The sequence below is a fragment of the Pan paniscus genome, chromosome X (genome assembly GCF_029289425.2).
Source record: "Pan paniscus chromosome X, NHGRI_mPanPan1-v2.0_pri, whole genome shotgun sequence".
Taxonomy (NCBI): Eukaryota; Metazoa; Chordata; class Mammalia; order Primates; family Hominidae; genus Pan; species Pan paniscus.
In genome coordinates this window covers 147,345,050-147,371,963 of record NC_073272.2, presented here as the reverse complement: position 1 = coordinate 147,371,963, position 26,914 = coordinate 147,345,050, and the positions used below count along the sequence as shown (strand labels likewise).

General features: G+C 38.9%; 1 pseudogene; it reads right to left on the bottom strand.

Moving 5' to 3' along the window:
- Window positions 1–5,227: 5,227 nt before the first annotated feature.
- Window positions 5,228–8,438, bottom strand: LOC100982470 (ferritin heavy chain-like; annotated as a pseudogene).
- Window positions 8,439–26,914: the final 18,476 nt, after the last annotated feature.

The window sequence follows — 26,914 nt, the reverse complement described above, 5'->3', positions numbered from 1 at the left end:
AATCAACTTAAGTATCCATCAATGGATGAGTGGATAAAGAAAATGTGGTATCTATACACAATGGAATACTATTTGGTTATAAAAAAAGAATGAAATCCTGTCATTTGCAGCAACATGAATGGAACTGGTGGACATTTTAAGTGAAATAAACCAGGCACAGAAAGACAAATATTTCATTTTCTCACTCATATGTGGGAACTAAAAATAAGTAGATATTATGAAGGCAAACAGTAGATTATTGGTTACCAGAGGCCAGGAAGAGGAGGTTAGAGGGAGGAGGATGAATAAAATAAATAAATAAAGGGGAATAGCTGTTTGAAAAAAAAAAAAAGTAAAATGGAATAGAAATAAAATGTTAGAGCTAAAGCTCCAAACCCCTCCCATCTTTTTCCTGCCTTTCCCTCCTTAGAATAACCACTCTGCTGAAGTTGCTGTGTATCATTTCAATAAATGGTCTTTTCTAGGTTTTATTTTTTTGAGATAGGGTCTTACTGTGTCACCTAGGCTGAAGTGCAGTGGTGCAATCATGGCTTATTGCAGCCTCGACCTCCCGGGCTCAAGAGATCTGCCCACCTCAGCCTCCCAACTAGCTGGGACTACAGGTACATGCCACCATGTCTGGCTAATTTTTGTACTTTTTGTAGAGATGAGGTTTTGGCATATTGTCCAGGCTGGTCGCAAACTCCTGAGCTCCAAAAGTGCTAGGATTACAGGAGTGAGCCACTGTGCCTGGCCTCAATGAATGTTCTTATTCTTTTCTCTGTATGTGTGTTTCATAACAATATACAATATCATACAGGGTAATTTTTAATTTGCATAGCTAATATCAAACTGCCCACTTCCAGGTATCTATCCTAGGAAAATTTTTACACATGTTCACAAGAAGACACATATGTGCATTACAGTACTATGCACTGTTGTACCATTTGCAATAGCAAAATGGACAGTGAATATAATCTAATTGTCCATCAGTAGAGGAATTCATAAATAACACTGTGGTTTATTCATATCATAGAATACCATAGAGAAGTTAAAATAAATTGGTTAGATCTAAATGTATCAACACAAATAAATCTCAAAAACAATGTCGGGTAAATAAGGCAAGTTGCAAAAATATACATGCAGGATGATACCATCTACATATTTGTTTACTCCCCTGTAACTCTAAGCTTTCTGATGTCTGTTTATTCATGTTTAAAACACAGATCACAAAAAGTTATTTCACAGTTATTTCAATTAAATATCTTTTACAGTTTGCAAAGCACTTTTATATACACAATCTCATTAATAAAGACAAATAGGAAGATAAATGTGTTAATGTTTAAAAGTGCTTTTTTCAGTTTTGAGAGTCCTGAGAATTTTTAGTAAAGACTTCATTAGCTCAAGAAAGCTACTAGGATCTGAGCTGTATTCTTATCTTTAGGGCCACCATGCTCAATATATGAAAGCCATTAATTAACTTAAGTTCTGACCTTGGTTGAGCTTCCTAATCAGCTACCTCTTGAACCAAAGGAGAAATAAGAATAGGAAGTCACATCAAGGGAGAGCCTCTCATGGTGCTTCCTTTACAGATATATCACCCTATAAAACAACCTGAATGTTTTAACAAGACTCTCAGAGGAAGGCATAACATATGTTCCTTGTTTAAACTTTTAAAATTTTCCTAGAATATAAATTGATTCAACTTTCATCATATAGTAGGCCCTCAAGAAGATAGTGTTAATACGCATTTCTTCCCAAATTCTCTTTTCTTGTCCTGGAAAAGCCAAATAATTTGAAAGCATGGATTATACTTTATCTTTGTATCTTCCAGGGCATTATTTTTGTGCATGAAAGTTGCTCAAGTGTAGAAACCAGTACAGAACAGTAGAAAGCACTCAGGGTCTGACGTCAGACTAAACAGACCTGGCTTCAAGTCATGGATCTACCACTTATTGAGTCATGAATCTGCCAATTGACTTTGGGCTAAGGTTGCCTGATTACTTGCCAGATTTAGCAAATAAAAATCCAGGGCACCCAGTAAAAATCTAGGGACATATACAAAACAATTCCTCATTGTTTATCTGAAATTAAAAATTTAACCAAGCATCCTGTATTTTCATCTGGTTATCCCACTTTGAGCAAATTACTTGTCTGTGTTTCAGGCAGTTTCCCTAAAGAAATGCCCACAGGGAAGCAGCATTTCCTATTCAGTCATGCCATGGATGAGGCAGAGCCCTCACCTATCCTGCTTCTCCAGAAGATGGAGTTAGGTTATTGACACTTAGTGCCCTGAAGGCAGAGACCCTAAACAATTTCCCTGAGACAGCCCTGCACAATGAAAAACAGTCCCTCCCAAAATATTAATGGTGCCTTGTTTGATAAACACTGTGCCAAATGTCTGTGTGATAAAAGCTACTGTGCTTAGTTTATTATTGAGTTGGCCATTTTATACTGGATGGAAAGTGTTCCCTTCCCATGTACTTTTACTGTATATGATCCAGTCCCACAGGTAAAACTGGAATGATGCAATTGGGGGTAATAAGTTAAAGAATGAGCAGAAATCATTTCAATTCTGTTGCCGTCAGTCCAGTTACAGGCAAAAAATTCCCATAATTCAATCCTTTCTGAGAGAAGTTTCCTATGTAACTCAGAACTAGTTCACACAAGGCAGTGGACAAACGCATGTTTTTTTCTCCCACGTTACTATTTTTTTCACTATCTAAACTCAAAGCATTATAGGAATTTATGTTATGTACTATAATCCCACTCCACAATTTAATACTGCTGAATAGCTTTGAAAGGAGGGAAGATGAGAGGGTTATCGTCTTATGTCTGCTCTGGAACAGCTGATTCAACGACCCAGTTTTTCTTCTGTCTGCATTTGTGGGTATCTCAGCTTGTGTTAAAAATGCTCTCTTCCCCTCTTAAACTCAGTTACCCTACTAAGTATGGTCATACATTTAGCCAAAATACAGGGGCTAAGGTGATAACAGTAAAGTGGAAAAGAGGCTTCAGCAGTTCCACAAGTAATCTCCTGAGGTTCTCTTCAATGTCACCTAAGTTAGTGGAACCTTTGGCATCAAACACCTGCATTCGAATTCCGATTATATCACTTACAAGCTCTGTCAACTCAGAAAGATATTTGACCTCTTTGTGCATACGTCCTCACCTACAAAATGGGAATAGTAATACATACTTCAAATAATTGTCATAAGGATAAGAGAAACACTACATGTAAAGCATTTAGCACAAAGTTAGGCAGAGAACAGGTACTCAATAAGTAACTATTATTACTGTGATTCCCTCAGAGAAGCACCCCTTCTGACTCCAGGCCAACAGAATCATTGTCAGGTTAAAGTTAGTCTTGAATGACCTATGTGTAGACAATCAGGGAAATAACCAGTTTATATCCTAGCTTAATAAAGCCCTCCAGAAATTGTCCACATGCACAAATACACACACATACACACACACACACACACACACACACAAACACACATGCACATGCACACCGCAAGCAAAATGAATAGGATAGCATTTCACATATAATTCAGATTCAGTTGCGTATACACTGAAAGGAACTATTTTTCATAAGCAATTTATTAATTTAGAAAAAAATGCGATTCACAAACTCAGCTGAAGGAATTTGGCTGAAATGTCACTGCCAATAATGAATGTCATCTTTCAAGACAAAGCCATCTATAGAATAACTTCTACAAAAGAGATAAAATGTAAATTTCCATTTTAGGCTGTATGGAAGGAGTATTTCACTCAGCTTTACAAGGAGATGGCATTATCTCCATGCTTTGTGAATCTCAGTGTCCTCCCTAGCCAATTATATCAAACTTTTTAGCACTTTTGATTCATGATTGTGCTTGACAACATCGTTTGACCCTCAGCATCCTCAGCATCCTCTTCCATGCACCTTCCTATTTCACAGGGGTAAAAAAAAAAAAAAAACTAAAAACTCTATTTCCCAGCCTCTCTTGCAACCAGAATTCTGGATGTGAATTCCATTTGTCCAACGAGATGCACTTGCACAAGATTTGAAATGTGGGAGGGAGGAAAATGCCATCTTCCTACTGCTTTGGCCACTGTTGGTCAAGTTTACTAGTCAGCTTTGAGCTCTGTGGGGGAGAAGTAGTGGAAGTAACAGCATTGATGGCAGAAGTTCTTGAGTGGTAGCTTCTTAGCCTCTAGGTGACAGTTATGGTGGTGTGTTTCCCAACCTCCAAACTTCTAACCTTTCCAAGGATTTTATAAGCACTGAACCCTAACTGATACAATTCCCTTGGTGCTTTAAAAAACCTTTCCACCAAAACAATTTCATAGCAGTGAATCATAAACTCTACCTCCACAGAGTCTGGGAATATAGCCCTAAGTGAGCCCTTGAGTGCATCAAATGTCTAAAGCTCATATTTTATTTCAGCAACCAATGCAAAATTAGAATTCTGTTCCATAATTCATCTGTTTGTTTTCATACAAAAATGTTTTAACTTATTTGCCTTCAAATAAAACATATGCTAGAGGAAGGCATGCTATGCCTATTATGTATCACAGATCAGTGGTTCTCGAACCAGGATTTGCATCAGAACATGTGCAGAGCATCAATAGCTAGTTTCCCAAGATCCATGCCAGACCTTTGGAATGAGAATCTCTGAAGATTCATGGTGGATTACAGACAGTAAATTTTTAAAAACTCCCCAGTTGATTCTGTTGTGCAGCCAGGTTTGAAAAAAATTTGTTTGGATTTTCAGGAAAATACGTACCTGGATTATATTCCCTCAGTTTTCCCAAAAAGATGTTTTCAGTGAGTGAGTTGTGATTTGATGTTTTGACTGCATTTTTATAGAGGGTAAATAGTGAAAATATTCAATCAAAGGTCTCTGTGTCTTTTGTAAAAATATAATTAAAAAACCATTGTCCTAAAGATAGCAACAATAGAAACTAGGAACTACTAGAAGAGGCAGGAAGGGAGGGAGGGAGGAGGGAGGGGATAGGTTGAAAAACTATTGGGTATTATGCTCAGTACTTGGGTGATGGGATCATTCATATACTCCAAACCTCGGCATCACACAATATACCCAGTTAACAAACTTGCATATGTACCCCCTGAATCTAAAATAAAAATTAAAAAATAAAAACCCCCATAAAAATTAAACCAAATAAAAACTTCACTCCACAATTTCAGCTTCTTATTCAAGGAAAACAACAATCTTCTATTGAAATTTACTTTTTTGGGGGGGGGTACCAAATTTCTTTATTTGCAGGAATGGTACAAATCAAAGAACTTAAGTGGATGTTTTGGCACAACTTATAGAAAAGGTAAAGGAAACCCCAACATGCATGCACTGCCTTGGTGACCAGGGAAGTCACCCCACGGCTATGGGGAAATTAGCCTGAGGCTTACCTTTCATTATCACTGTCTCCCAGGGTGTGCTTGTCAAAGAGATATTCCGCCAAGCCAGATTCGGGTGCTCCCATCTTGTGCAAGTTGGTCACGTGGTCACCCAATTCTTTGATGGCTTTCACCTGCTCATTGAGGTAATGTGTCTCAATGAAGTCACACAAATGGGGGTCATTTTTGTCAGTGGCCAGTTTGTGCAGTTCCAGTAGTGACTGATTCACATTTTATTCCAAATGTAATGCACACTCCATCTCATTCAGCCCGCTCCCAGTCATCACAGTCTGGTTTCTTGATATCCTGAAGGAAGATTCGGCCACCTCATTGGTTCTGCAGCTTCATCAGTTTCTCAGCATGTTCCCTCTCCTCATGAGATTGGTGAAGAAAGTATTTGGCAAAGTTCTTCAAAGCCACATCATCGCGGTCAAAGTAGTAAGACATGGACAGGTAAACGTAGGAGGCGTAGAGCTCCAGGTTGATCTGGCGGTTGATGGCCGCCTCTGAGTCCTGGTGGTAGTTCTGGCGCACCTGCGAGGTGGACGCGGTCGTCAAGGCGGCGACTAAGGAGAGGCGGCGGCGGTGGCTGCGCGGCCCTGGAGCGGCGGCGGGGTCTTGGGGCAGTCCGAGGGCGCGGTGAAAAGGTGACGGAGGGCTGGCTATGGGTGGCCGGCCGGGGTGGGGGACGAGCGCCGGGTTCCGTCCAAGCACAGTTGAAGCAGGAAACCTCGACGACTCTCGGCGAAGAACGTCTCTGAAATTTACTTTTAAGCAGAGCTTAAACTTATCTTTTATTTGTGCAATTTGAATTTAATTTTTTATTTCTAAAAAATAATTTCCTCCAAAACTTGAGAGGCATAATTCTTTGGAATATCATTTTTCTATTTCATATATGTAAAATAAATCAGTGAAATAAATTATAAGCAAAATTGTTTTTAAAAAATTGTCCAATATGTCAGTGTCACAAATGTGATGCCGTATGATAAATTTCTTTGTAGCATTCTTACTTTGGAAGAAATATATAGAGCCAACATATTTTCCTTTTCCCCTTGGATACCAGAAAGCTCAGAGGTAAACTTTTTGCTATATTCTGTAGAGAAGTCATTCCATATTCCAGGTCCTGTTATCTCATTCCTTCTAAAGAGTTATCTCATTCGTTCTAAATAATTTGTCTTTTTTAGTTTATACATTTGTTTTTTATTGTTTCATTTCAGTCTATTAATATTGTAAACATCTTTGAATGCGGAAGGGATATAACTTATAAGTTAACCAGCTGGCTCTCTTTGGCTGTTGTCTATTCAAGATGAATGACAGAACTGATGATACTGCACAATTATATTTAGCACATGAAGGTCTCAACGGATAGTGCCAACATACACTCCCTTTATATCATTATTTATTCAGACTACATTCTCATTTTTAAAAATCCAGACAACAGAAAAACATATAAAACACAAAACATAAGTTCCCTTGTACTACAATACTACTCCTTTCCCCACAACATAAATAAATCGCTTTAAGCAAATTTTTATATGATCTCCCATATCTTATTTTCTGAACATATAATAGCAAATGTATACTCCAAAATAGTATTCTGCTTTACATATAGCTCTGCAACTTGCTCTGTTTCTCCTACAGTTCAGCTTGGATATCTTTCCATGTCAATATATATGAATCTATGTCATTATTTTCAACAGTTACATACAATCTCAATATATGAATGTGTCATTATTTATTTCACCAGTTCTCTACTGAACGTAAGCTCTTTTAAGGAACAACATGGCACAACATGGTATTTCCATGGGGAATGCAGTAAAGAGAAGTTAAAAGTTTATTTCTAAAGACATGACCATCTTACTATTTAGCCTCTCACTTTCAGTGACATTACTAATTGCATGTAGCTCATGGTCCCTCAATAATGAATTTTTAATACTAATAAAATTGAGAGAGCAAAAATGGTAACAACTCAGTAAATGACACTTTAAGCCAACTACACGCTGCCAACACATTTTAAATGAGTATTTTATTTTCCCTTAGTTTACACTTTTAAAAAAATCCATTCCACCCAAATAGCCAGATCAAGTTGCTCAACAGGGATTTTATTTTACAATCAAGTCATCATGAAAGTTTCTAAGACAACTATCTGCCCAATGAATCGAAAGAAGAGCATTATGTGGCTTGGCTCTTACTGTGATCACCTAGCTGCTCACGTTGCAATTTATAGAAACCTAGTCCTGATCCAAACCAAAACTCTTGGGGTGGCAGGGGTTGAAGGCGGGAACAAGAGGCAAGGTGACACTCACAGAAGACTAGAAGCTTCCCGCAATTACAAGCTTGGCTCATGTTGCCCTAAAAATATGAACTCTTTTCACAAATGTTTATAAAGAGAAAATTTTATATTGCAGGCATCTCCACTGACCAATAAGCTGTTTCTGTTTGGGGAGTAAAAAAATGAAATACAGGCAAACAACTGATTTTGTTTGGGGGGGAATTGTTTTATGTGACCACAAACATCTTGCTGGCTACAGTTTTAACTTGGTGTGTGTGTTTGGGGAAAGATGTTGGGGAAGAGGATGGCATAAGTGCTACATTCACACCCAGGTCTTCTGACTCCTATCCATCCACATCCACTAGTTCCTACATCAATCCATTTAACAAATAAGCACTGCCAGAGCACTTCACTAAACTCACTTTCAAAGCACATATTAAAGAGAAATGGCTTAAACTACTACCAGTTCTGATGTGATTAAGGCATTGATCTAGTGCCACTTTCTTGAACCCCTCAAGCTTCTAAGTTTGGGGAGCAATAATTGACCCCTTTGAGACATAGTAGAAACTGTAGATATTCTCATCATAAAAGGAGAATGCTCATACACGTAACATTTTGGACACATTTCAGGAGTTTATGGACCAAATTTAACAAAATGGTATTTATTTCGATGAAAGCAATTCATAGAATGATACAACCAAACGGCATTTTGTCTTCATACCTTTGTATAACATTACATGTAAATGTATTCACAAAGCCAAAACAATCCTTTGTTGGATCTCTCATCCTGCTTTTCAAATCAGAAAATGTCACCTTATAAGAGGCCCCCAAGAAACCCATTCTGAGGGTGTTCCTCTACTGCCATCTTGTGGATTTTCGTTGAAAAAATAAAACGCTACAAGAGTTTTTTCTTCTAATTTTCAAGACCTGCATACCTCTCACCTATGTTTGCCAACTGTTAACATCTGGATACATCCACTCTATCTAAACACACACCCATACCCACACATCCTTTTTTTCCAAATCATACAAAAGTAGGTTGCTTTCATCATGACACTTCACTGCAAAATATTTCAGGATGTATTTTCCAAGAATAAACTGATTCCTCTATTTAACCACAATATCAACACACCTAAGAAAGTCACCATGAATTCAATATCATCCAGCATCCAGTCTTCACTAAAATTCCTTCGATTATCCTCCAAAATATCCTTTATAGCTTCTGTTTTTCCAATCCAAGATCCACTCAAGATTCACTCAGAGCATTTGAGTGTCTCTTTAAAGAGTCCAGGTAGGATGTCCTCCAACATGCCTCACATTCTAGAATTGCCTCTTTCCTCGCTATGATAGTTAGATCAAACATTTCCAGCAAGAACATCACATAAATGACGTTGTGTACCTTCCTCTTGATCATACTGAAGGCACATCATCAAGTAAAACCACTATTGGCATTGCCAAGCTTGACCACTTGGTTAAAGTGATGACCACCAGACTTTTCCATTGAGAAAGCACATTTTTTCTCTTTAAAAGTAGTCTGTAGAGTGATATTTTGAGACTTATTTTCAACATTTTACCCAGTCATATTAGTATCCTCTGATGATCCTTACCTGAGCCAATTATTACTTTGGGTGTTAAAAAGTATTGCTTTTCTAATTATTTTTATTCCTTCTACATTTAGTAGCTGGCATTCTTCTGTTTTAAAAAAACACACTGGGAATTCTTTTTTCTCCTCTCCTTTTATTTTACTTTGAATATTACCATGAATTTATGGATTTTTTTTTCTTAGCTCAATGTACTATAAACTATTACCAAATTTTTTTTTATGTTTCAATTATCCCAGACTTGGCCAGTGGGTGTCCCTTCAAGTTGCTTCCTGTGTCCTTATGAAATGTCCCCATCATTCTCTGATCACTTTCTTACTTTCTGGTTGTATTAATCCATTTTCATACTGATATGAAGAAATACCCGAGACTGGGTAATTTATAAAGAAAAAAGAGGTTTAATGGACTCAAGTGCAACATGGCTGGTGTGGCCTCACAATCATGGTGGAAGGCAAAGGAGGAGCAAAGGTATGTCTTACATGGCAGCAGGCAAGAGAGCATGTGCAGGAGAACCGCCCTTTATACAACCATCAGATCTTGTAAGTCTTATTCACTACCATGAGAACAGCAGGGAAAAAAAACCCTTCTCCATGATTCATTTGGCTCCCACTGGGTCCCTCTCACAACATGTGGGGATTATGGGAGCTACAATTCAAGATGAGATTTGGATGGGGACATAGCCAAACCATATCACTGGTATAGCAAGATATCTATATCTAGGCTCACATTGTGCTTGTACTTTCACTGAAATCAGTAGTTTCTCCAAAGAAACCTGATTAGTTTAAGTAAGAAATGATGCATAGAAACAAATATCTTGGTGTTAGGTATGTATGCTACTACAGGGTCATTACTCCTATATCCAGTCAATCAATGAACAGAGATAGAAATACATACACACACACTCACACACACACACACACACGCATGCACGTATTTTAATCATGAGTTCAGAGGTCTTTTATGATTGAGTAGCTTGTAGTAGAGATGAATATTTTAACAAGAAAAAGTAGAAAAGGCAGGTTTTTATAAACATTTTTTGAGAAGAAATAAGAAGGCTACTAAGGTAGCCAGGACTTGAGAAACTAGATCCAGAAAGAAGGGAGCTCATTAAGGTGAGCTTACTTCATGGACACTTATTTTCCTCCTTGATGTTTTTGGCATGGAGAATGAGATAAAGAATTTAGCAGAGCAGTTTTAGGTCACCTCTTGGGGCTGGGGAGATTAAAAGTGTTCAGTGGACAACGCAGCTAGGTGTTGAGAGACCAAGCTCTCAGAGAGATAGAAGGGACAGAGAATAGAACCTAGCGCTTGGAACCAGTGTTCTTCTAGAGGCATTTACAGTTTAAACTGTGCAGAAAATTAGGGTAAGAAGCCAATCAGAAAGCATCAACAAAGCAGAGCAAGCAAGCAGGCTCACAATATTCGAGGGTGAAAAATTGGAGTTCATGACCTTATAAGTAGGAGGAGTTCCAACAAACAACCCTGATTCTTAGTTGGAACTCCTAGAGAGCTACGCCCTAGAAGTGGGAGTAAACCAGAAGCAAACTGGGACATACAAAGACCGCAAATTAGGTTTCAGTTAGCAAAGCCCCAAGTTGAATTACATTTGTCTAATTCTCTGCTGCCTGACAGAGGAAAAGGCAATATCCTCTGGAGGAAGATAACATGATCTGGAGTCTCTATATGTTTCATACAGAATGTTGGGCATTCAGTCAAAACCATTTTTTATATGACAAAGAGTTGTATTCTTTTAAACTCTGAAGAAACAATAAGAGAAACATAAGCACTTTCATTTTTTAAAACAGTCTTCTTTTCAGGTATTAAAGCTTTTCAGAGTTTAAATCAAAACTTCAATCTCATTCTGAATTCAAATCTTCTCTTCAATCTCAGTTTAGGCCTCATCTCTTGGGTCAGAAATAGGCAGGGAGGAGGAGGGTCTAATCCTTCACATTCTTGATCTATTCAGTAAAAATTACTGACATACAAATAAATAGGAGCAAGAGAAAAAGAGAGAGGCTAGAAACAGAAACAGGTAATATTGGAGTTATCAGACCAAGACTTTAAAATAATTGTGATGAACAGGTTCAAGGAAATATATGGCAAAAGACAGAATGTCACCACAGAATTGGAATCTACAATAAAAAGCCAAATGGAAGTCTGGAACAGAAAATAAAATAGCTAAAATTAAGAGCTCAACAGATGGATTTAACAGCAGATTGGGCAAAGTTGAAAATGGAATTAGTGCACTAGATAGTATCTAGAATGAAGTGTAGAAGTAAAAAGCATTGACATTCCTGAAAAGGTTGCAAGATATATACATATAATAGTGGGAAAGACTAATATAAGTGTAGTTGGGGGACCTAAGAAAAGAAGAGCAAGGGAGTTAGGGTAGAAGCAGCCTTAGAGAAAGTGGACAAATTCTTTAAGAAACACAACTCAATAAAATTGAAACAAAAATAAATAGTCCTAGATCTATGAAAGAACTGAAATCTGTTATTAAAAACCTCACCACAAAGTAAAACTCCAGGCTTAAATGGCTTCACTGACAAAGTGTTTCAAACACTTGAAGAGTAAATAACATTAATCTTACACGAATACTTCCAAAAAAAAAAAAGAGAGAGAAAACATGGAACACTTCTCATCTTGTTTTATGAAGCCACCAAAACCAAAACTTGTAAAGGACATTCCAAGAAATAAAAATCACATTAATAGTATGTGTGTGTGTGTGTAAATCTAACTTAGTGATATTTAACAATGCTAATATATCACAACCACATGAAGCTTATGGAAAATTAATTCATTTAACTTATAATTTACTATATTAACAGGAAAAAAGGACAGAAAATCATATGATCACCTCACTAGATGCAGAAAAGATATTTAATAAAATTCTACTTTCAGTTGTGATTTGAAAAAAAAAAAGAAAGCCTCTTAGCAAACTTAGAAGACAAGGGAACTTCCTCAATCTGAAAAAATAGCAGCTACAAAAATCCTACAGCAAACATCATAATTATTGTTAAATTATCTTAAAAATTTCCCCTGAGATCAGGAACAAGATAAGATGTCTGTTAGCAACACTTCTATTTGATGTCATACTAGAGATCCTAATCAGCATAATAAGTCAAGGAAGAAAGGAAGGAAAGGTATAAGGATCAGAAGTGAAAAAAATCCAAAAGTATCTACAAAAGTTTTGAATTAATAGCTGTTTTAAGGAGGTTGGTATGAGTTCAAAATATAAAAATCAATTCCATTTATCTAGATCATGAGAGTAAGTACAACTTTTTAAAACTACAATATCTTCCAAAAATAGGCAAATACCTAGAAATAAATCTTTAAAAAGATGTGTAAGGTCTTTACACTAAAAACCATAAGATATTTCTGAGAAATTTTTAAAAAACCGATTTAAATATAGGAATATACTTATGAACATGAATATACATGTTCATAGGCTGGAGTCTTGATTTTGTTAATATATCATTTCCTCCCAACTTCATTTATGGAGTCAATAAAATCTCTCCCCCAAAAAGTCACAAGGTTGTTGTGAAAATTAATAAGCTGATATTCAAATTTATATGAAACCTCAGTTGGAGGGGGAAGTAGAGCAAGATGGCTGAATAGAAGCCTCCCACAATTGTTCCCCACACAGGAATACAAAATTGAACAGCTATCTACACAAAAATACACCTTCATAAGAACCAAAAATTAAGAAATCACAGTACCTGGTTTTATTATAACATCATATTAAAGAAAGAGGCACTGAAGAGGGTAGGAAAGACAGTCCCCAATCGCCTACACAACCCCTCCCCCTTCCCCGGCAGTGGTCACACGGCACATGGAGAGAGAATCCACGCACTTGATGGAGGGAGAGCACAGTGGTTGTGGGACTATGCATTGGAATTCAGTGCTGCCCTGTCAGAGTGGAAAGCAACATGGGGCAGAATTCAGCCGGTGCCCATAGAGGGAGCATTTAGACCAACCTTAGACAAAGGCAAATTATCCAGCCCAGTGGTTGGAACCTAAGTTCCAGCAAGCCCCACCACTGTATGCTAAAGAGCTATAGGATCTTAAATAAACTTGAAAGGCAGTCTAGGCCACAAGGACAGCAACTCCTGGGCAAGTCCTGGTGCTCTGCCGGGCTAGGAGCCAGTGGACTAGGGGGCACACAACATAGTAAGACAAGCTGGAGTGGCCAAGGGAGTGCTTGCATCACCCTCTCCCTCAACACCAGGCAGCACAACTTGCAGCTCTGGGAGAGACTCCTTCCCTGGGCTTGAGGAGAGAAGAGCGGAAAGCAAAGAGGATGTTGTCTTGCAACTTGTATACCAGCTTAGCCATAGTAGAATAGGGAACCGAGGAAGATTCTTGAGGCCCTAGCTCCCAGATGACATTTCTAAACACACCCTGGGCCAGAAGGGAAACTGTTGCCTTAAAGGGAAAGACTCAGTCCTAGCAGAAATCATCACCTGTTGACTAAAGGGCCCTTGAGCCCAGAATAATCAGCAGTGGTAGCCAGTCAGCACTCACTGTAGGCCTTGGGTGAGATTCAGAGTTGTGCTGGCTTCAGGTGTGACCCAACGTATTCCCAGCTATGGTGGCTATGGGGAGAGACTCCTTCTGCTTTAGGAAAGGAGAGGGAAGAGTAAAGGGGACTTTGTTTTTCAGCTTGGGTACCAGCTTGGCCACAGTGGGGTAGAGCACCAAACAGGCACTTAGGATCCCTGTTTCCAGTCCTTGGACCATAGATGGCATTCCTGGACCTGCCCTGGGATGAAGGAGAATCTACAATGCTGAAGAGACTCAAGACTGGCAGCATTCACTGCAAGCTGACAGAAGAATCCTTGGTCTTTAGTTGAACATCTGTGGTAGCCAGGCAGCACTTACTGTGGGCCTAAGCAGTGGTGGCCATGGGGAGAGTCTCCTCTGCTTGAGGAAAGGTGAGGGTAGAGTGAGAAGGATTTTGTCTCGTGGCATGGGTACCAGCTCAGCCATAATAAAATAGAGCACCAGGTAGAATTCTAAGGTTTCCAACCCCAGGCCCTGGCTACTGGACAGCATCACTGGACCTACCCAGAGCCAGAGAGAATTCACCATCCTTAAGGGAAGGACACAAACCTGGCTGGCTCTACCATCTGCTGATTGTAGAGTCCTTGGGCCTTGAGTGAACATAAGCAGTAGTCAGGCAGTGGTGACTGCAGGCCTTGTGTAAGACCCAGTGCTGTACTGGCTCCAGGTCTGACTCAGTACAGTCTTAGTCATGGTGGTCACAGGGGTACTTGTGTCACCCTTCCTCCAGCTCCTGGCAGCTCATCACAGAGAGAGAGGGACTCTGTTTCAGGGAATGTAAGGGAAGAAGACAAGAGTCTCTGCTTGGATTCTCCCAGATCTTACCTAAGACCACAAAGGCGGTAACTTTACGAGTCTTAAAGAGCCACAGCATTACTGGGCTTGGGGAACCCTCAAAGCAGATATGGTCACAGTAACCAAAGACTTAGATCACAACACTCAAGCTCCTTCAAATACCTGGAAAGATCCCAGGAAGGATACAAACAAGCCCAGACTGTGAAAACTACAATAAATACCTAACTCTTTGATGCCCACATACTGATAAACATCCACAAGCATCAACACCATCCAAAAAAACATAACTTCACCAACTGAATAAGGCGCCAGTGACTAATCCCAAAGAAACAGAGATATGTGACCTTTAAGACAGAATTCAAAATAGCTGTTTTGAGGTAGCTCAAGGAAATGCAAGATAACACAGAGAAGGAATTCAGACTCCTATCAGATACATTTAACAAAGATATTGAAATTAAAAAAGAATCAAGCAGGCCTGGCGCAGTGGTTCATGCCTGTAATCCTAGTGCTTTGGAAGGCCGAAGCAGGCAGATCACTTTGAGGCCAGGAGTTCAAGGCCAGTCTGGCCAACATGGCAAAATCCTGTCTCCACTAAAAATACAAAAATTAGCTGGGTGCGGTGGCACATGCCTGTAATTCCAGCTACTCGGGAGGCTGAGGCACAAGAATTGCTTGAACCCAGGAGGCAGAAGTTGCAGTGAGCCAAGATCACACCACTGCAGTACAGCGTGGGTGACAAAGTGAGGCCCTGTCTCAAAAAATAAATAAATAAATAAATAAATAAAGCAGAAATTCCGGAGCTGAACAAGGCAAGTGACATACTGAAGAATGCATGAAAGTCTCCCAACAGCAGAATTGATAAAGCAGAAGAAAGAAAGAGTGAGCTTGAAGACAGGCTATTTGAAAATCTGCACTCAGAGGAGATGAAAGAAAAATAAAATAAAAGAATGAAGCATGCCTACGAGATCTACAAACTAGCCTCAAAGGGCAAATCTAAGAGATAGTGACCTTAAATAGAAGGTAGAGAGAGAAATAGGAGTAGAAAGTTTATTCAAAGAGATAGAAACAGAGAATGTCCCAAACCTAGAGAAAGATACCAATATTCAAGTACAAAAACAAGTCTATAGAACATCAAGCACATTGAACACAAATAAGACTACCTCAAGACATTTATTAATCAAACTCCCAAAGGTCAAGGATAAAGAAAGAATCCTTGGCCAGGCGCTGTGACTCACGCCTGTATTCCCAGCACTTTGGGAGGCTGAGGCGGGCGGATCACGAGGTCAGGAGATGGAGACCATCCTGGCTAACACAGTGAAACCCTGTCTCTACTAAAAATACAAAAAAAATTAGCCGGGCGTGGTAGCGGGCGCCTGTAGTCCCAGCTCCTCGGGAGGCTGAGGCAGGAGAATGGCGTGAACCTGGGAGGCGGAGCTTGCAGTAAGCCGAGATCACGCCACTGCACTCCAGCCTGGGTGACAGAGCAAGACTCCATCTCAAAAAAAAAAAAAAAAGAAAAAAAAGAAAGAAAGAATCCTAAAAGCAGCAAGAGAAAAGAAACAAATAACATACAATGGAGCTCTGATATGTCTGGGAGCAGACTTCTTGGTAGAAAGCTTACAGGCCAGGAAAGAGTGGCATGACATACTTAAAGTGCTGAAGAAAAAAAAAAAAACTTTTATCCTAGATTAGCATTTCCAGACAAAATATCCTTCAAACATGAAGGAGAAATAAAGACTTTCCCAGACAAACAAAAGCTGAGGGATTTCAACACAAGACCTGTCCTACAAGAAATGCTAGGGGGAGTTCTTCAATCTGAAAGAACAGGATGCTAATGAACTATAAGAAAACATCTGCGCCTGGCGCCATGGCTCACGCCTGTAATCCCAGCACTTTGGGAGGCCAAGGCGGGTGGATCACCTGAGGTCAGGGGTTCGAAACTATCCTGGCAAACATGGCGAAACCCCGTCACTACTAAAAATACAAAATTAGCCGGGCATGGTGGCGCATGCCTATAATCCCAGCCACTTGGGAGGGTGAGGCAGGAGAATTGCTTGAACTTGGGAGGCGGAGGTTGCAGTGAGCGGAAATCACACCATTGCACTCCAGCCTGGGCAACAAGAGCAAAACTCCATCTCAAAAAACAAACAAACAAACAGACAAAAAGAAAACCTCACTGGTAATAGTGCACAGAAAAACAGACGAGTATAACATTGAAATTATGGTGTATAAATTACTCGTAGTTTGAGTAGAAACACCAAAAGATGATCCAATCAAAACTAGTAACTAAAACAACTTTTCAAGACTTAGGCAGTATGGTAAGATAGAAATAGAAACAACAAAAAGTAAAAATTGGAGGAATGAAGTTAAAGTGTGGAGATTTTATTAGTCTTCTTATCGCTAGTTGATTTTTTTTAATTTATGTAATAAGTGTTATTATCAGTTTAAAATATGGGCCATACTATTTGCAAGCCTCATGGTAACCTCAAATCTTAAAACATACAACAGATACACAAAATTAAAAAGGAAGAAATTAAAATATATCCCAGAGAAAATCACCTTCACTAAGAGGAAGAGAGGAAGGAAGGAAAGAAAGAAAAAAAAGACTACAAAACAACCAGAAAACGAGTAAGAAAATGGCAGGAGAATGTCATTACTTAACAATAATGACATTGAATGTAAATGGACTAAACTCTCCAATCAAAAGACATAGAATGGCTGAAGGGATTAAAAAGCAAGACCCAATGATCGGTTGCCTAAATGTAACACACTTCACCTATAAAGACACAGATAGACTGAAAATAAAGGGATGGAAAAAGATATTTCATGCTAATGGAAACCAAAAAAAAGTAGGAGTCACTGTACTTAGACAAAATAGAGTTCAAGAGAAAAACTATAAGAAGAGACAAATTAGGTCACTATATAATGACAAAGGAGTGAATTCATCAAGAGGATGTAATAATTTTAAACAGATATGCATCCAACACTGGAACACACAGATATATAAAGCAAATATTATTAGAGCTAGAGAAATAGACCCCAATACAAAAATAGCTGTGTAATTTAACACCCAACTGTCAGCACTGGACAGACCTTCCAGACAGAAAATCAACAAAGAAACATCAGACTTAATCTCCACTATAGAACAAATGAACCTAACAGATATTTACAGAATAGAACATTTCATCATATGGCTGCAGAATACACATTATTCTCAGTACATGGATCATTCTCAAAGATAGACCATATAGTAGCCACAAAACAAGTATTAAAAATTAAAAATATTGAGATAATATCAAGCATTGTCTCTAACTACAATGGTATAAAACTAGAGATCAATAATAAGAGGAATTTTGGAAACTACATAAACACATGGAAATTAAGCAATATGAACCTGAATGGCCAGTGGCTCAATGAAGAGATTAAAAAGGAAATTAAAAAATGTCTTCGAACAAATGAAAATGGAAACACAACAACATACCAAAACCTACGGTATACAGTGATAGCTTTACTAAGAGGAGAATTTATAGCAATAAGCACCTACATCAAAAAAAGAAGAAAAACTCAGAATAAACAACCTAATGATGCATCATTAGCCAGTCCTCTATAGTCCACTAGCAATGTTTGAGTGACTATTTTCATAGAGTATTGCCCACAGAATGAGTTGCCAAGCTTGTCAAAACTCCTCCATTCTCACTCTCAGCTAATGACTTTGATTCCTACTTAACTGAGAAAACTGAAGCAATAAGAAACTTCAGACTCCTATTGCCACCACCTTTGTGCCTATGCTCTCTGCCATCTTGCTTATCACCATATGTGAGGCTCTACTTGCTCCTATCTAACGTCACCTATGTATTTGATCCTTCCTCTCTCACCTATTGAAGTACATGACTCCAACATTTTTACACTCTTTCTCCTATATCACTAATGTTTTACTCTCTACTGGATCATTTCCACCAACATATAAATATGCTGTTATTTCTGAGTTGGGGAGTGCGGGGGCAGGGGGGATTTTCCTTAGGATGGAGACATCTGAACAATAGGTGGTTGGGCAAGGACAGGAAAAAAAAAACATACCTTCTGCTCTTAATGAAAAAATAAACATTCTTCATTCATTCATGTTAATGATTTGGAAGTAAACTCACCTGATAACAGTGTTCTACGCCAGGAGCTCTCAAAACTTAATGTACATCAGAATCACCTGAAGGGCTTGTTGAACCACAGAATTTCTGACTTGGTAGGTTTGGGATGTGGCCTCCTAGAATTTACATTTCTCAAGTACGCCCAGTTGATACTGCTCTTGCTGTTATGGGGATCTTACTTTGAAAATCACTGCTCTACACCCTCTTTTTACATTTGACACATCATATCTTAATTCAACACAATCTGCATCAATTGGGCATTTGTCGATAAACTTCAAAGGTGGAAACAATCTCCTTTTTAAATTATGAAATACATTACCTTACAAAATACGCATTTCCCTTGACCTCACTCCTCCCACCAATTATTGTTGGATTTGTTCATTCCTGTTTGAGGCAAAAATTCTCAAAAGAGTTCCTATCTCTGCTGTCTCCAATTCCTCTAGTCTTTCTTTCTTTCTTTTTTGAGACAGAATCTCACTCTTTAGCCTAGGTTAGAGTGCAGTGTCATGATCAACTTCTCAAATAGCTAGGACTACAGGCACATCCCACCATACCTGGCTAATTTTTCTTTTTTAATTTGTGTAGAGATGCGGTCTCACTATATTGCCCAGGCTGGTCTTAAACTTCTGGCCTCAAGCGACCCTCCTGCCTTCACCTCCCAAAGCACTGGGATTACAACTGCAAGCTGTCACACCCAGGCATCCTCTAGTCTTTCTTAAAATCACTACAATCAAGCTTTCACTCCTACCATTCTATCACAACTACCCTAATCAAGGTCTACAATGACCTCTATATTGATAAACCTACCTGCAAGTCTTATCTCTCACCTGACTTAGCAGCAGCATTTGAGCTTGTATTACACCCTTCCCCTTTCTTCCCTTGACTTCAAAAACACCCTACACTTTGTGTTTCCCTCCTACCTCATTCAACACTCTCAGTCTCCTTTGCTGGCTTTCCTCTCTTTCCCTACGTCAATTTTGGGATTGGTCCTTGGTCCTCTTCTGTAACTATCTCATTTGCTCTACTACACAGCTTTAAATATCAGCTTTTTGCTGACGATCCCCAAATTTATATCTCTAGCTCTGAATTCCTTACTCTTATATCCAGCAACTATTCAACATCTGCACTTCAGTGTCTAATACTCATCTCCAATTCAACACGGCCAACTCCTGGTTCCTCAAACCAGCTTCTATTGTGCTCTGCCCCATATCAGTACTGATAACAACTCCATCCTTCTCATGCTTTCTGGATTACTTCCTTTCTCATACACCTCACATCCAATCTGTCAGGAGATCCTATACACATCCTATACACACTTCCTTCAACTCATTCCCCAAAATCTGACCTTCTACCTGACGTTTTTTTTGTTTTTGGTTTTGAGACAGGGTCTCACTGGGTCACCCAGGCTGGAGTGCAGTGGCATGATCATGGCTCACTGTAGCCTCAACCTCCCAGGCTCAAGCAGTCCTCCCACCTCAGCCTCCCAAGTGGCTGGGACTATAGGCATGCATCACCATGCCTGGCTAATTTTTGTATTTTTTGTAGAGAAGAGGTTTCACCATGATGCCCAGGCTGGTCTCAAACTCCTGAGCTCAGGCAATCCACATACTTCGACTTCTCAAAGTGCTGGGATCACAGGTGTGAGCCACCACACCTGGCCAAATCTGACCTTCTTAACACCACCTCTCACCTGCTAACACTCTGGTGTGAGCCCCTACATTGCTGCAACAGGCTCATCACTGGCATTCTGTTTATCTTCTTGCCATCCTACAGTCTATTCCCAGCACAGCAACCAGAGTGATTGCATTCAAACACAAGCCAGGCCCTGCCCCTCCTCTGCTCAAAACCCTGAACTGGCTCCCATCTCCTGCAGAGTCAAATCCCAGTACTCACCATGGCCTGCAAGGCCCTATATGTCATCCGGTGCAATCATCTTTCTAACTACTTACCCAATACTCTTTCCCTTGTCCTCTCTCAATCAGTCACACAGGCCTCTTTGCCATTCCACAAACTTGCAGGCACATGCCCACCTTGGGGCTTTTGCTCTGGCTGTCTCCTCTGCTGGAATGCACCTCCCTTAGATGTCAGCTCTGTTAACTCCTTTATGTCCTTCAAATCTTCTCTGCTTAATGAAGTCTATTCTAACTATTCAGTAGTACAGCCTGTACCTCTCCTCAGAGCCACTCTGAACCCCTCTCCTTCTGCATTTTTACTTTTTTCCATACTACTTACAACATTCAAGTGCATTATATAATTTATTTATTCATTATGCCTGTTGTTTCTTCTCTTCTTACTCTCCATACCCCCATCACTAGAATTTAAGCTCCTTGAGAGCATTGCTGTATCACAAGCACCCAGAACAGTGCCTGGAATATAGTAAGTCCTCGACAAATATTTATTAAATAAATAGACAAATTTTCTCTTTTCTTCCAGAAAAGTCACTGCCATTGCTACTGTTTTTGAAACACTGCCTTCTTGTGCTCCCAATCTGCAGCTTCCATTCGGTCCGGACTGCATTTAACACATGCTGTGTTCTGAGGAGAAATGGAAAGTATGCTCTTCTTTCCATAGGACTCAGGCCTAGTCTATGGAGCCAGTCAAAGGAATAGGCATTCTGCTCACCCATTGATCACCAAGATTCTTCCCTCAAGGGCCAGAAAGTAAAACAAACTCCTCCAAGGCCCCAGTCCCAATATAATGAACCTACGGAAGCGGATGCCCAGATATGTCTGAAATTTAGTTTTCACTCAGATATAAACTTCTGCTACTATAAAGTGATTAGAGTAGATGAGTTCTGGTCTTTTTTATTGCTTAACTTTTATTTAAGGTTCAGGGGTACATGTGTAGGTTTGTCATGTCATGGGTGTTTGGTATACAGATTATTTCATCACCCAGGTACTAAGCATAGTACCCAATAGTTATTTTTCCTGCTCCACTCCCTCCTGTTACACTCCCCCATCAAGTAGGCCCCAGCGTCTGTTGTTCCCCCTCTTTGTGCTCATTGGTTCTCATTATTTATCTCCCACTTATAAGGTAGAACATGTGGTATTAGAAAATGTGGTAAAGAAAATGTGATGAATATACACCATGGAATACTATGCGACCATAAAAATGAATGAGATCATGTCCTTTGCAGGAACATGGATGGAGCTGGAGGCCATTATTCTTAGGAAACTAACACAGGAACAGTTCTGGTCTTTTCTAGTTCTAAATGTTCTTGTGACATTTCAGCTTAGTTTTTACAGTTAAATTAGCACATTTCCAAAGTTCTAATTATTTGTAATGCTTATTCCAAGTATGACTCTCTACTTTTAAAAAGCCTAAGTTAAATTACCTAAAAGCTGTTCTGGGAGCTGTTTTATCATGAACATGCATCCCATGACTGTCTGTACTGGGTGAAGGAGTTGATATTCTGAGTGTTCATTCAACTCGTTAGGTGATTTTTTTTTTCCCCTTCAGTGAATCAACTGGTCATTTGACTGGACTGTCCAAATAAACCAGTTGTAGAATAATGTTTTGGAAGGGCATTTCTCTAAAGTCAGCAAGACACTGTGGCCTATATAAGTGAAAGTAAACAAAGCTATATTTAGCTTTCCCTTATCTATCACATTATTTGGCAAGAGACACAGGCATCAGTCAGCCCAAGCGTCTTCTCCCAGCTTTGGTGCCCAATTAAGACAGAGTAGGCAGGACATAAGAGGGTCATGTTGGCTTTTCCTGGGAGAGTCTAGTCTATTTGACTTATTTTATTGTTGTTTCTATATTTTTAAAAATTTTATTTTGTAATGCAAAAGTTGTCAAAATCAAAATGCAGTTACTAATGTTAAGAACACCCTAACAAATAGAGTCAGGAAACGCCATGAAGAGAGGGTTCTCATGCTTGTATGACCAATAACAAAAAATAAATTTCAGAATACTACAAAAAACACAACCTTACACCAGGGCCATCACAACCGAATACATAAAAATACTTCCACAGGACTATCTGCCCAACAACTGCCTGTCCAACCTTGGACTGGTATCACCCTTGTTATTGATCTTTGTAGCCAAAGATAATTATTTCAAAACAAATATACAATTCGCCCAATTTTTTCCTTGAAAAAGCTTCGTCTTCCTTTACTTCCCTAAATATGACATGAGTATTCCCATTACAATACTCTATTCCCAAAGAAACATCTTTTCTTTTAAAGAGGTTTCTCTCTGTTTGTTATTTAGGTTAACAGAAATAACGACAGATTCATTAGAAGTTGCAAAGATGAAAAAGAGGGATCTGGTGTATTCTTCACCCAATTTCCCCCAATAGTTACATCTTACATAACTACAGTGCACTATCAAAACTTGGAAATTGGCATTGGAACGATGTGTGTATATATAGTTCTATTCCATTTGATCACATGTGTAGATTTTTTGTAACCATCACTGAAATCCAAATGCAGAAATACAGTAAGTCCTCACTTAATGTTGTTGATAGTTATTGGAAACTGTGACTTTAAAGTGAAATTATGTATAATGAAGCCAATTTGACCACAGGCTAACTGATATAAACAAGAGTCAAGTTTCTATGGTATATTTCTGGTCACAAAAACATCACCAAACTTTTAAATATAGACCTCAAACACGTCTAATATTAAACACTGAAATGAATGTAAGCTATCCCTACATTTTAAAAAGATTAATGAACACAAGATAATTATTTACCCAATTTTTGGTGAATCACTGAATGACAGTGGTCATAGTGATAATGGATTCAATAAAGAAATAAATGTCTGCAAAGTGAACATTGTTAGGAACACCTCCCCCCACCACTCAGTTCAGAAACAAGCAATAACATGTATGGCAGGCTCACTGATCACTTTCTTACCATTTCATGTACTGTCATGTATGTGTAAGATTACCGTAGGCTTTACAAATTTTTATTTTACCATAATTTGTACTCATTCATTCATTCATTTTCCATCCTACTTATTCCAGTTTAGGGTTCTGGAGGGCCAGAGCCTATCCCTGCAGCTCAGGGTGCAAGGCAGTAACCTACCCTGGCCAGGACAGCATTCCGTCACGGGGTACACTCACGCACACCTCCACACTCACTCAGACAACGTGGACAGGCCAATGAGCCTAAGGTGCACAGCTTTTGGATGTAGGAGGAAACTGGAGTATTTAGAGAAAACCCACGCAGATACGGGAGGAACATGTAAACTCCACACAGACAGTGGTCCTGGCAGAAAATCAATTTTTTTCCTCATGGATGTTATGAGGAAACATTGTTGAATGAAACAATGTTATACGAGGACCTGCTGTATTCCATCACCACAAGGATCTCCCTAGTGCTAAACATTTACAGTTACACCCATCCTCCTCCTCTCTACTTAATCTATTTTTAGCTATTTAAGGAATGTGCCGCAGCAGATGGGATTTTCCTGTTGTGACCTATACCTAAAAACTCCGAGAACAGTTGTATCATTTTCATTGCAAAGAAATCTCTGACAACTTGTCAAACCTCTGTTTTGAGCCTAAGCTCAAAACTACCAGTGTGCTTTATTGCCGTAAAAAAATCTGAGCTATATCAGGGCCTTTCTAGGGATACTTAATATTCAAATATATTTTAATTAACTTATTCTATTCTTGTTGGTATTGAAGCCTAGATTAAAAAAAAAATCCCTTAGTAAGCGATTGTTTAAAATGCCTCCTCCAATGACCTAGTTACATGCTCAATAAGACAATGACAACTAGATCTAGGGCTCTAAGGAATAACATTCGATAACTTTCTATCTCCAATGTGCAAAAGAGCTATGGGTCATAAGTATTTAAAATGCAAACCCTCTCATTATAACGGAAACATTCCCACTGTGTTACCTCTTCCAATCTGCATCATTTTTCTTCCCCTACCCCACCATCGTTCCCTTTTTCCAGCTACTCTTCCTGTAAGATTTCTTTTCCCCACCTATCCGCAATAACTTTTCCCCCACAAAGACACTGAAGTCAATTATACCTGCAGAAGTTTAGGTAGCTATCACAAAAATTTCAAGGACATGAATATGTGATACATTTTTCCAACAAAATTGGAATCCAACTATATAGAGAGTTTTATAATCTGCTTTTTTCACTCTACACATGAGCATTTTCCCATGCCATTAAACATTTCATTATTATTAAGGGCTAAATAAGGAGAATTCTGGCAAAAGAGCAGATTGAGCTGATATGAATATATACTTTCTGCTTAAAAACATCTAGGAATGCTGAATAAAATATAATACCTAAACCATCCAACTTTAATGCATAGCCTAGCTTGAAAGGAAAGTAAATTTCCAGGGATCATAAGGAAAGAAAGAAATCAGAGCCAGAACTAGGATGACTGTCTCAGGTTTCGTATGAAATGTTCCACATCCAGGATAACTCTTCCATCCTAGGCAACCCGGGTAATTGGCCATCTTTGCCCAATGCAGTTAAGTAAGGGGAAGCAGTTATGCAATGGACTTGTATGTGTTTCAGGCCACATTTAGGCTCTAGGGGCTGGGTCTAGCAATTTTAATTCTCTTACTAATCCCTGATTTGGACTTTAGAGGTCATTTCTTTCTCTTATATAATTTCTTTGGCTAGATCTTCCAGTATTATGTTAAATAGTAGCTGTGATAACAAGCATCACTGCCTTGCTCTTGACCTTAAAGGGAATGCTTCTACATTTTCTCCATTAAATATTTTTATTTTGGCTTACTTTTATAAGGTTAGGGGAGTTCCCTTCCATTTCTAGTGTACTGAGTTCTTTAAATCTGAAATCATCATTGATATCTATCCATTGCTTTCTTCTATAACTTTTCAGAAAATCATGTAATTTTTCTCCTTTGTTCCATTAATGTAATTATACTCCTGCACATTCCAGCAGTGAAACATCCTTGAACTCCTAAAATAAGGTCTACCTAGTACATCGTGAGATTACAGATAGGTAGATAGATAGATAGACTTGGAAGATTTTTATATCTATGTCTGTAAGTTAAATTGGCCTCTGTCACTTTTTTCTTGCACTACCTTTGGCTGGTTGTGATATCTACAGCATATTAGTTTCATAAACATGATGAGCAGATTTTTCTGTTCTTCTACTTTGTAGAACAACATATATAAGATTGGGATTATTTGTTCTGAAATTTCAGTAAAATTCACCTGAAAAATTTGGGGTCTGACCCTAAGAACAAGTAGGGGAAAGTAAAGATTGCAAAAAGAAACCTTTACCCTAACCACTCCACCATACGTAGGCCCTATCTTGTACATTTCCCTTCATATACTGGCCCTGCTCAAAGATCTTTGAAAAACTTCGTTGTTAGACTTTTAGACTTTTCATTGCTGTTTGACACCAAGTTCCATTAACTCCCCTATCAATCTTTTGGCACTGGCGGAGTGGAATGTGGGGGAGGGAGCCATATATAATAACTTGATTTGCCAAACATGACAACTTCTGTTCAATATGACCCAGTATGCTGATTTAAAGGAACTTTGCAAGCAAGAGGAAACATAGGCCTTTAAAAATTTTGTCAATTGCCTTCCTTTGCTCTTACAGCACATTCAGACATTCTTTGCCTTTCCGATGTCATCTCTCTTTCCTGTTTGCTCAAAATTCCTTAGAACTTTGGAAAATGTTTCCGTGCTCTACCCACCACAAAGAACGTTAGGCACCTCTCCTCTCTGTTCCCATAGCAGTGATCTGTTTCTAAGTCTAAGGCACTGTTGACAAATGTCTGCCTCATTAGATTGCAAGCTTCTTAAGGAGGACTGTGGCTATTCATTTTTACCCTCTCCCAGTATTTAACACAGTGTCTAACATACAGTAGGAGGCTGTTAAATTGTGTTGAATGATTAGCGTAATTATAGAGAATGTTATGAACTAATTAGCATCTCATAACCCAACATATACTGTCTTGATTATTTTCAGAGAACTTTCCTCTAGGAGAAGACAGGCAACTATTATTTTTTTCTTATCATTTGGGCCAACATCACTCAAGTAGTGTGTACAAGCCATGAGAAGGATTTAGGAATCCTGACTAGCAAGCAATGGACCTACCCATTAGAGTTCTACCCCTCATACTTCCTCTTACGTGTCAAGTCATAGTTTCAGTGCATTCGTAACACTATTCTCAACTTTTAAATTTCAAAGAGTCATTTCTGCCTATTT